Below are 9,030 nucleotides of genomic sequence, written 5' to 3' on the forward strand. Positions count from 1 at the left end.
TGTGCCCTATTTGAAACATTGCACATTTGAAAATTCCTGAAAAAACATCCTTACCCCACCATTTAGAAATAATTACCTCCTCGAACAACTTTGAAAAGAACAGTTTATTAGATAAAATTGCAAGCAGCATTTAAGCACAATAAGAATACTTCTCTGGAAAAAGAATCTATTCAGATCTGTGTGCATACATTTGCATGCACTTTGCTTAAAGATTCCTTGTCCTATGTTTTTTGTTCTCTGAGAATATGCCAATAAAAGAGATTTTTAAAGAGAATCTAGATGAGAAAGTACTCCTGAGATTTTTTATGTATATTTATTTTGTAGGGAGGGATCAGTACAATTCTAAAAACATATGCTAAATAAATACATAGAAACATTTGACACATTTACAGTGTTGCAATTTATTTTGAAGAAGGTTCTGCAATGGAAAATATCCTTTAGCTTTTCACATCAAACGTTGTGTGTGTGTGTGTATTCACATCAAACTTTGCCATTAATACTACAAATAACTGAAGTGTGATGTAACTCCAGGTTATGTTACAAACACTGGCATTTCTTAGTTTGCCTAATTTCCACTTTCTTTTCCCTCTCTTCTTAAACCATGTTCTTGAAATTTATCTCTGTAAAATGTTTGATATGTATTACCTTTTAATATTGGGAGTTCCTTTTTCCCTTGTCCTTTGGACACCTCCCTTGGGCTTAAATGAGATTATTTTGCTGCTCTAGAAAGGTGGGGCAGACTAAAAGTGACAAGAGAGAAGGGTGGAGGTAAAAGGAACTAAATGCACCTCCTGCTTTTTGTGATATGCTGAGGCAAGGCACTCAGCAAAAAACTGCAGGCTTCAATTAATTGAGAAGGAATCCTTAACTCTATTATGGCACTAGGTGCAGTTTCCTACATTACATTTTCTTGAACAACAAAAAAGTCTTCAGTCATTTTCAAGATCAGCAAGTTTATTATGGCATAAGTTTTCATCAGAAACATTCGGTGCTTTTCTAAACTGGGAGTACTTATTTATATTGGTGTAGTGAAACAAAGATAGTGAAGGCCTTTATATTATTTTGGTTGTAACAAGACAAGAATTTAATTCTATGACAAGAAATTAGTTTTTCTCTTTCAAATTACATGTATTTTTATACATAGCCTTATAGCCTTGCTATCAAGTAACATGAAATTTGAAAACAGTTTATAGTTTAATACATTGCATAAAAGCCCAATGGTTGCTTATTTAATAAACTTTGGTTAACCATATCAGACAAATGACAGGGTAGAATCTTTGTCTTTCACATTTTTATGTGGATTTTTAAAAAAAAATATAGAAAAATTTCTGCCATATGAGCATTTTCCAGCAGACTGAAATGGTAAAAACAGATTTGTCAGGCTGCTGGGAGACTAAATAGCTGCAACAGCAGCAACTGTATATCTGTATGATTAATGAAAAAAGCAGAATATGGTTGTGTCTAATTTCGCAAATGCCTGTTCTGTTCAATAAAATTTATTAGCCCAAGATTAATATGAAGAATTGTACTGAAGTTATTTGAAGTACCAATAACCAGTTCAATCATGCTTTCTGCTTCAATATTGCTTGCTTTTATAATTTATTCTTATTATGGCTGGCAAGAAAATAGTTAGAGTTATTAGTGTTTTTAACGGACGGGATGGAGAACTCAAAATTTTCTTCCAAGCCATAAACTACGTTTATCATTTTAACTGATAGTTAAAATGGTATGTGCCAATGTTACAGAAATTCAAGAAATATCTGCTGCTAACACTACAGTACCGTAGTTCTTTAATAGGTAGCTCCTGGAGTTGAGTCATTCAATTTAAGTACTTCATTTTGGTCATATTGTACATCAAAAGGCTGAACTGTTGTGTTTTGTTTTGCGTTGCCTAAGTGACTTAAGGACCATACTCTATGTTACCTTTGGAATGTTAGAGTACAACACTGACCTATTGTTTATTTTTGTTGCTATAAACTTTTATAGAAGTATCAGCTGGGAGGCTAGGATTTCATAACTTTTCAAGTTATTTAAGGTAAGAAAAGAAATCTATCACTGTTTCTGATAAAATAAACATCTCTGTGAAGCTCAGCAATAATATTTCCTCATTATAAAGAAATTATTTACCCAGTATTTTCTTATTATTTCTCTATGAAACTATAAATTTAGTATTGTTTTTGAAAAAAGGAAAAGGTTACCTTGGGAGTGAAGGAACTCATCCCGTAGGAATCTCCAAACTTTGAGGGCAGTCAAATACATTTTGCAGTCCTATTTTGAGAAAAGTGCTATGGACATTGTTGTAAAACTGTAATCCAAAATGGATTTCACAGAAAAGCAAATTAGCTAAGAGAAAAGACAAATAACTATTAAAAAAAATCCTATACATGGCAGATATGGGATATATGCTTCAAATCAGATATTTGATTTTCATTTAGAATCTTTCACACTCAGTAACATGCATTTTCTCCCAAAATGCCTCACAGTAAGATTTATTCTTAGTCTAGTCACATAAAACATATTATGGTTTGACACAATATGAGAACCAAATCATTGTGATCATAACATAGATATAAAATAAATATAGCAACTGTTTATAAACAGCATATTGAACTGCTGTTTATGTATGGTATATGAACCCAGCTGGGATATGTTTAATAAGCATGGTTTGCTCTAATAGCCAGACATTAACCATTAAAATAGTAGCTTTAGAAAACATTTGGGGAAAATGCAATTATTATTTTTTTTATTAAAAGAGTTTTGTACAAACAATTTCCCCCCTTTTCACACACCCCCCGCCATACAATATAAATCTCATACAAATGCTATACCCCCCCAACCCCCCCACAAAAATTCACTTTCAAATATTATACCAAATACTTTGCCCCCTCCTCTCCCCCCATCTTAAAATAGATTACTCGTAACCCCTCTCCTCCCAACAAACACAATATAAATTTCTCTTAGATTGATAATAACACATTGATCCCATTTTCTAAGCTAATTTAACATCTATAACTCTTAATATAAATTTCTCCTAGCATAACAATGTTTCATTAATCCCATCTTCTAATTTATTCATACATATATATTACCCCACCCTCCACCCTAACCCTCCCCCACCTCCCACACAAACCCACCCCCCACTTTTAAGAAAGCTGAAATTTTTGCCATTTCAGCGAACCCCGCCACCTTCTGAATCCATTGATCAATTGTCGGTAAAAAATCTTTTTTCCAATGTTGCGCAATCAACAACCTAGCTGCTGTGACCATATACAAGGCCAATTTTGTTTCCCCTTTGGTAAAATCCTTAGCTATACCCAATAAAAACATTTGTGGAGTGAATTGTATTCTTTTCTTAAATACATTCTGCATAACCCACCATATTTTTATCCAAAAAGCTTTCACCTTGTTACAAGTCCACCATACATGAAAAAAGGTAGCATCTAGACACCCGCATCTCCAACATTTTGGTTGAACATTTGGGTACATGCATGATAATTTTTTAGGATCTAAATACCATCTGTAAAACATTTTATAAAAATTCTCCCTTAAATTCTGTGACTGTGTAAATTTAACATTCTGAACCCATATTTTTTCCCATGTTTCCAACATAACCACTTCACCAAAATTCTGAGCCCATTTAATCATACAATCCTTAACCAATTCACTTTCTGAGTCTCTTTCTAACAGTACATTATATATTCTTTTAACTTGTTTTGGACCAGTCTCTTTTATCTGCTTAATCAGTTCCACTTCTTTATCCATAAAACCGACCCTGCGATCTTCTTCCCATCTCTTCTGTAACTGTATGTAATGTAACCAATTTAAAGTAATTCCTTCTTCCAACAGCTGTTCCAAAGTTTTTAACTTCCATTCGCCCCCATCAGCAATAAGTACATCTTTATATAAACAACCCCCGAGTGACTTAATATTCATAATCCCCATGGTGTCTGCAAGATCCAACCAAAGCGGTATTTTATAATCCCAATTGGGCCGGTGCTTCTTCCATATTCTCATCAAGGCACTTCGGAGAACATGGTTGTTGAACACTTTATCTACCCTGTCTTCATAAAAAAGATATGCATGCCATCCCAGAACAAGATCATGGCCTTCTATATTCAGCAATTCCATTTTTGTTTTCCCAAACCAATCTGCTACATGCGTTAATACCGCAGCTTCATAATATAATCGAAGGTTTGGGAGTCTGAGGCCGCCTCTTTCACGTGTATCTTGCATAATCTTCATCTTTACTCTCGGTTTTTTCTCCTTCCAAACAAATTTATTTAATGTTGTTTGCCGATTTAACAAGATTTTATCTGACTTAAGCACCGGAATCATCTGGAATAGAAAGATAAATCTAGGTAGAATGTTCATTTTAATTGCTGAGATCCTTCCAAGCAAAGAGAATTGTAACTTTTTCCACGCTTCAAGATCTTTCTGTATCTTTTGCCACAACACTTCATAGTTATTTGAGAAAAGTTTTGTATTTGATTCTGAAATTTGTATTCCTAAATATTTAACTTTAGAAACTATTTCAAAACCAGCTAAACTTACAAGTCTCTTTCTTTGAGTCTCTGTCATGTTTTTAACCATCATTTTCATTTTGTTTTGATTTAGTCTAAACCCAGACACCATGCCAAATTCTATTATGATATTTTTCATCTGGATTATTGATTTCAAAGGATGTGAAAGGGTAACAACCAGATCATCGGCGAATGCTCTAGTTCTGTATTCCTTTTGCCTGATAGCTATGCCAGGGAAAATGCAATTTTGGAATAAAGATTTCTCATGCAAATGACAATTTCAGGTAAAGAGACTATAATGTAGCTTAATAATTGGGAAAATGCAATTATTAAGCTACATTATAGTCTCTTTACCTGAAATTGTCATTTGCATGAAAAATCTTTATTCCAGTTCCACATCATTTCTCATGAAAGATCCAGACAATGCATTAGGATAAATTTGTTTGCTAGGTTGTGGCTCAATATACCATCACATTAAGTAGGTTAAAGGATGCCATATTGGAGAATCCTGCCTATTTCCTCCAACCCTTCTAAGTATTCCAAGAGCCCTTGAAACACAATGCTAGAAAGCCTTCATTATGTGAATGGCTCTTTTTCATTATTTAGGTAAGCTGCAGTGAATGTAGTATGAGTGCTGCAATCCTTTTGTTGGGAAATGTCTTCTTAGGCAGGTTAGTGTTGGTAAAAACTTTGGTAATGATATAGTTTGAATTTTCAGATTCTGCACCTTCATCTCATTTTCTTGGCAACTAGACTGGGCAGGCTAAGGTTGCTAACCTATCTGGATTTAGGATTTGCAATAATGTCACATCTATTGAAAGTGCTTTGACTAAGAATAACCTGATTATTTGAGTGCCAGAATGATCTAATTCCTAATCCTAAATATTGTGAGGTTTGCAGAACAGACATATGGATAATTGAGGTATGCATTTTGTGTGAACCAGCCATCCATTAAATCTTTCTTAGTCAATGCTAGGACAACTTCATATTATGCTAAATTTATCAAGTTTTAAAATGTTAAACTATTTGCAGCTAAATTCATACAAACTAAATTGTGATTAGTTTTTGCTCCAGTGTTGTTAAAGGAACCCAGAAAATAAACAATGTTTTATATATTTATATATATCCCCTGTTGGTACTTCTTAAAATTAAAAATATAAAATTCAGCATTGAAACAGCAGAAAGATATACGCTATACTACCTAAAGCTTTCCAAGTAATCTGCACAAAACTCTTTTGAAAATGTAAGCAACAACTGGTGAGTTCTTAAAGCCTGTTGAAAACTGATAAGTACATTATAAGTATGACCCAGCAAAATATTGAAAATGACAGGCTAAATTAGATAATGTTTCCTAGTTTATGAACAAGGCCAAATTGTGCAAAAACACAAGATTATTCTATTCATTTTTTCACTAATAGTAATTTATACAATACTTGTGGCTAATTTAATCCTGGCTTACTTATCCTCTCCAAGTTTATATTATACATTGACTGAAATCAAAACATATGTAACCACACATAACATATTGTGGTTCAGTATGTTATGCAAACCCAGCCAGTCTTGAAGGATATTTGTAGACTGTGGTAAGAAACTTCTAATTAGACGCAGCAGCTACCAAGTCATATGCCTCATTTTCTCAATTTATAAGTTTAATGAAGATTTTCCAGGTCAACTAAGGACAGTGATAATTAAAGATAAATAACTGAAATGGGACCTGAACATTCTGAGTTCTTCTAATCACATATGGATAAACATACATGCTCTATTTAGACCATCTGATTCTCATAACAGAAGCAGGAAAACCTAAGATTATTTTATGCATTTGTCCTGCAACGGTGAGAGAGTGACTGTGAGCTCTGTCATCTCTATTCTGGACCTGTGCGCTTCTCAGTTGGTTAAGATTTTCCAGGAGGTGAAATGCAGTACTGCGCAGTTTGAATCTCACCAGGCTCAAGGTTGACTTAGCCTTCCATCCTTCCGAGATGGGTAAAATGAGGACCCAGAATGTTGGGGACAATATGCTGACTCTTTAAACTGCTTAGAGAGGGCTGTAAAGCACTGAAGCAGCATAAGTCTAAGCGCTACTGCTATTGCTAAGTAACTTGCAAGCAGATTGGAAGGTGATCCCTTTCTGAGTTCAATATTGAACATGCTTGTGAACAACCTCTGCAGGTTGTTCCATCTTAGCCCTCTTGCTAATGTTCCATCTTAGCCCTCTTGCTAATGTTCAATATAATCAAGAGCCATATCATTTTGAACTGGTTTGGGGAGACAAGAGTGGAGCAACCTACTTTATAGTAGTTCTCTCATCCCTTATGTTTGCCATCTATGTGAATTGGTGAATTCATTCCCTAGTTTGAAGTCATCAGCCTATTGAATCATCAATTGGCTGATGACATAATAGTCTTTGTCCCTATTATTCATTCCATGGCTTGTGATGGAGTATCACCAAAAGACTGATAATCTATAATGGCGTCTCTCTGCCCCAGGCCAGAAAGGTGATGCCAGTTTACGTGCAAACCAGGTACCTGGAGGTTGTAGGTTCTGAATGGGAAGGAATTAGATAGGACACAACCCTAGCAAGACAGTGTGACTCTGGGTTTCTGGAGTTCTATCTAACTCTGGATGAGATAACACTCCTTCATACAGAATTGCTGTATAATTTGGAGGTCCTCTTGGACTCACAGCTATGGGCCCGAAGGCTTTTGTGCAGGTTTACTTTCTGTCCCAATTACATTCAATTTCACCAGGAATGGTCAATCATACCCTGGTCACTCCACATTGGACTGCTGCAATACATTCTACATAGTGATGCCTTTGAAGATCATTCAGCAACTGAATTCAACTAGTGCAGAATGCAGTGGTATACACAGTTCTAGGTGCTCTCAGTTTGCCCATGCTGCACTGCTGCAGCACAGACTTCCTTTTGATTTCTGGGTACAATTCAAGGTCTTGTTATCACCTTTAAAGTCCTATATACTATATAACTATAGGTTATCTTCAGGATCTCTTTCCCCACTGTGTTGCATTGGATGCACTCACTCCAGTTCCCTCTTAAATGTTGCCTTCTGCTGGGACCTAGAAAGCTTTTCCATAGCTGTGCTTACCTTGTGGAACAACCCCCCACAACCTCCCCCCCCCCCCCATGTGCAAAGGAATCCTACCCTGCTAGAAAGGTGACTTTTCCCTCAGGCGTTAGATCATTTATGATTTGTGACTGGGTTACAAGTAGTCCTCGATTTACAATCACAATTGAACCCAAAATTTATGTGGCTAAGTGAGAAAGTTGTTAAGTGAGCTTTGCCCCATTTTATAACCTTTCTTGCCACAGTTGTTAAGCAAGTCACTACAGTTTAGTAACATATTTGTTAAGTGAATATAGCTTCCTCATTGACTTTGCTTGTGAGGTCACAAAAGGTGATCACATGAGCCCAGGACATTGCAATTGTTATAAATATGAAACAGTTGCCAAGAGTCCAATTTTTGATCATGTGACCATGGGGATGCTGCAATGGTTACAAGTGTAAAAATAGTCATAAATCTATTTTTTCAGTGCTGTTGCAACTTTGAATGGTCACTAAATGAATGTTTGCAAGTCAAAGACTATCTGTATAATGCTTGAAGATATGATAGGCCCATGAAGGCAAACCTATGACACGCATGCCACAGGTGGCACGTGGAGCCATTTCTGAGGACACGCAAAGTGTTGCCCTGTCAGCTCCAGCACGCTGGCCAGCTGATTTTCTGCCTTGATTTTTGGCTGTTTTTTGCCAAAAAACTGCCCAACGCACAAACCATAAGTTCAGGAATGGACTTCCGGTTTGCACGTTTGGCTGTTTTTCACAGAGAAAAACTGTCCAATGTTTGCACATTGGGCAGTTTTTTTTCTTTGGGCAGAGAAAAACTGCCCAATGCGCAAACCAGAAATTCAGGAAAGCTCCTAGAAAGCCTCTGGAGCCTGGGGAGGGCAAAAAACAGACCTACCAGAAGTAAGATAACAGGCCGTTTCTGGCCTTCGGAAGGCCTCCAGTGGGGCGGGGAAGGCGGTTTTTTCCTTCCCCAGGATCCAAGAAAGCCATGCACATGGTAAGGGGGGGCGGGGGAGGTCACACATGCATGTGCAAGGACCACGGGGCGGGAGGCATTAAATTATGGGACTGGGCACGCAAGTGTGCGCAATAGCACATATGTGCGTGCATTTGGCACCTAAGGTGAAAAAGGTTTGCCATCCCTGTGATAGGCTTTTAATTTTTAAAATTTTGTTATCTGTATATTTGTTATTAGCCATCCAGACTTATCATATATGAATGACCATTCAAATATTTTAAATATTTTTTTAAAAAGATAAAAATAAAAAAATATTAGTTTATTTGTGGTCATGCAAACAATGTAATTATTGTTAATAAAATATAACTGGCACAAGCCAGTCAAAATGAACCATTTCGTTATTAGTATAACATTCAGCCATTCCTTTTATAGCAAAAACATATAATTATACAACAAGAGCATC

The sequence above is a fragment of the Natrix helvetica genome (genome assembly GCF_964273705.1).
Source record: "Natrix helvetica genome assembly, chromosome: 2".
In the NCBI taxonomy this organism is placed as follows: Eukaryota; Metazoa; Chordata; class Lepidosauria; order Squamata; family Natricidae; genus Natrix; species Natrix helvetica.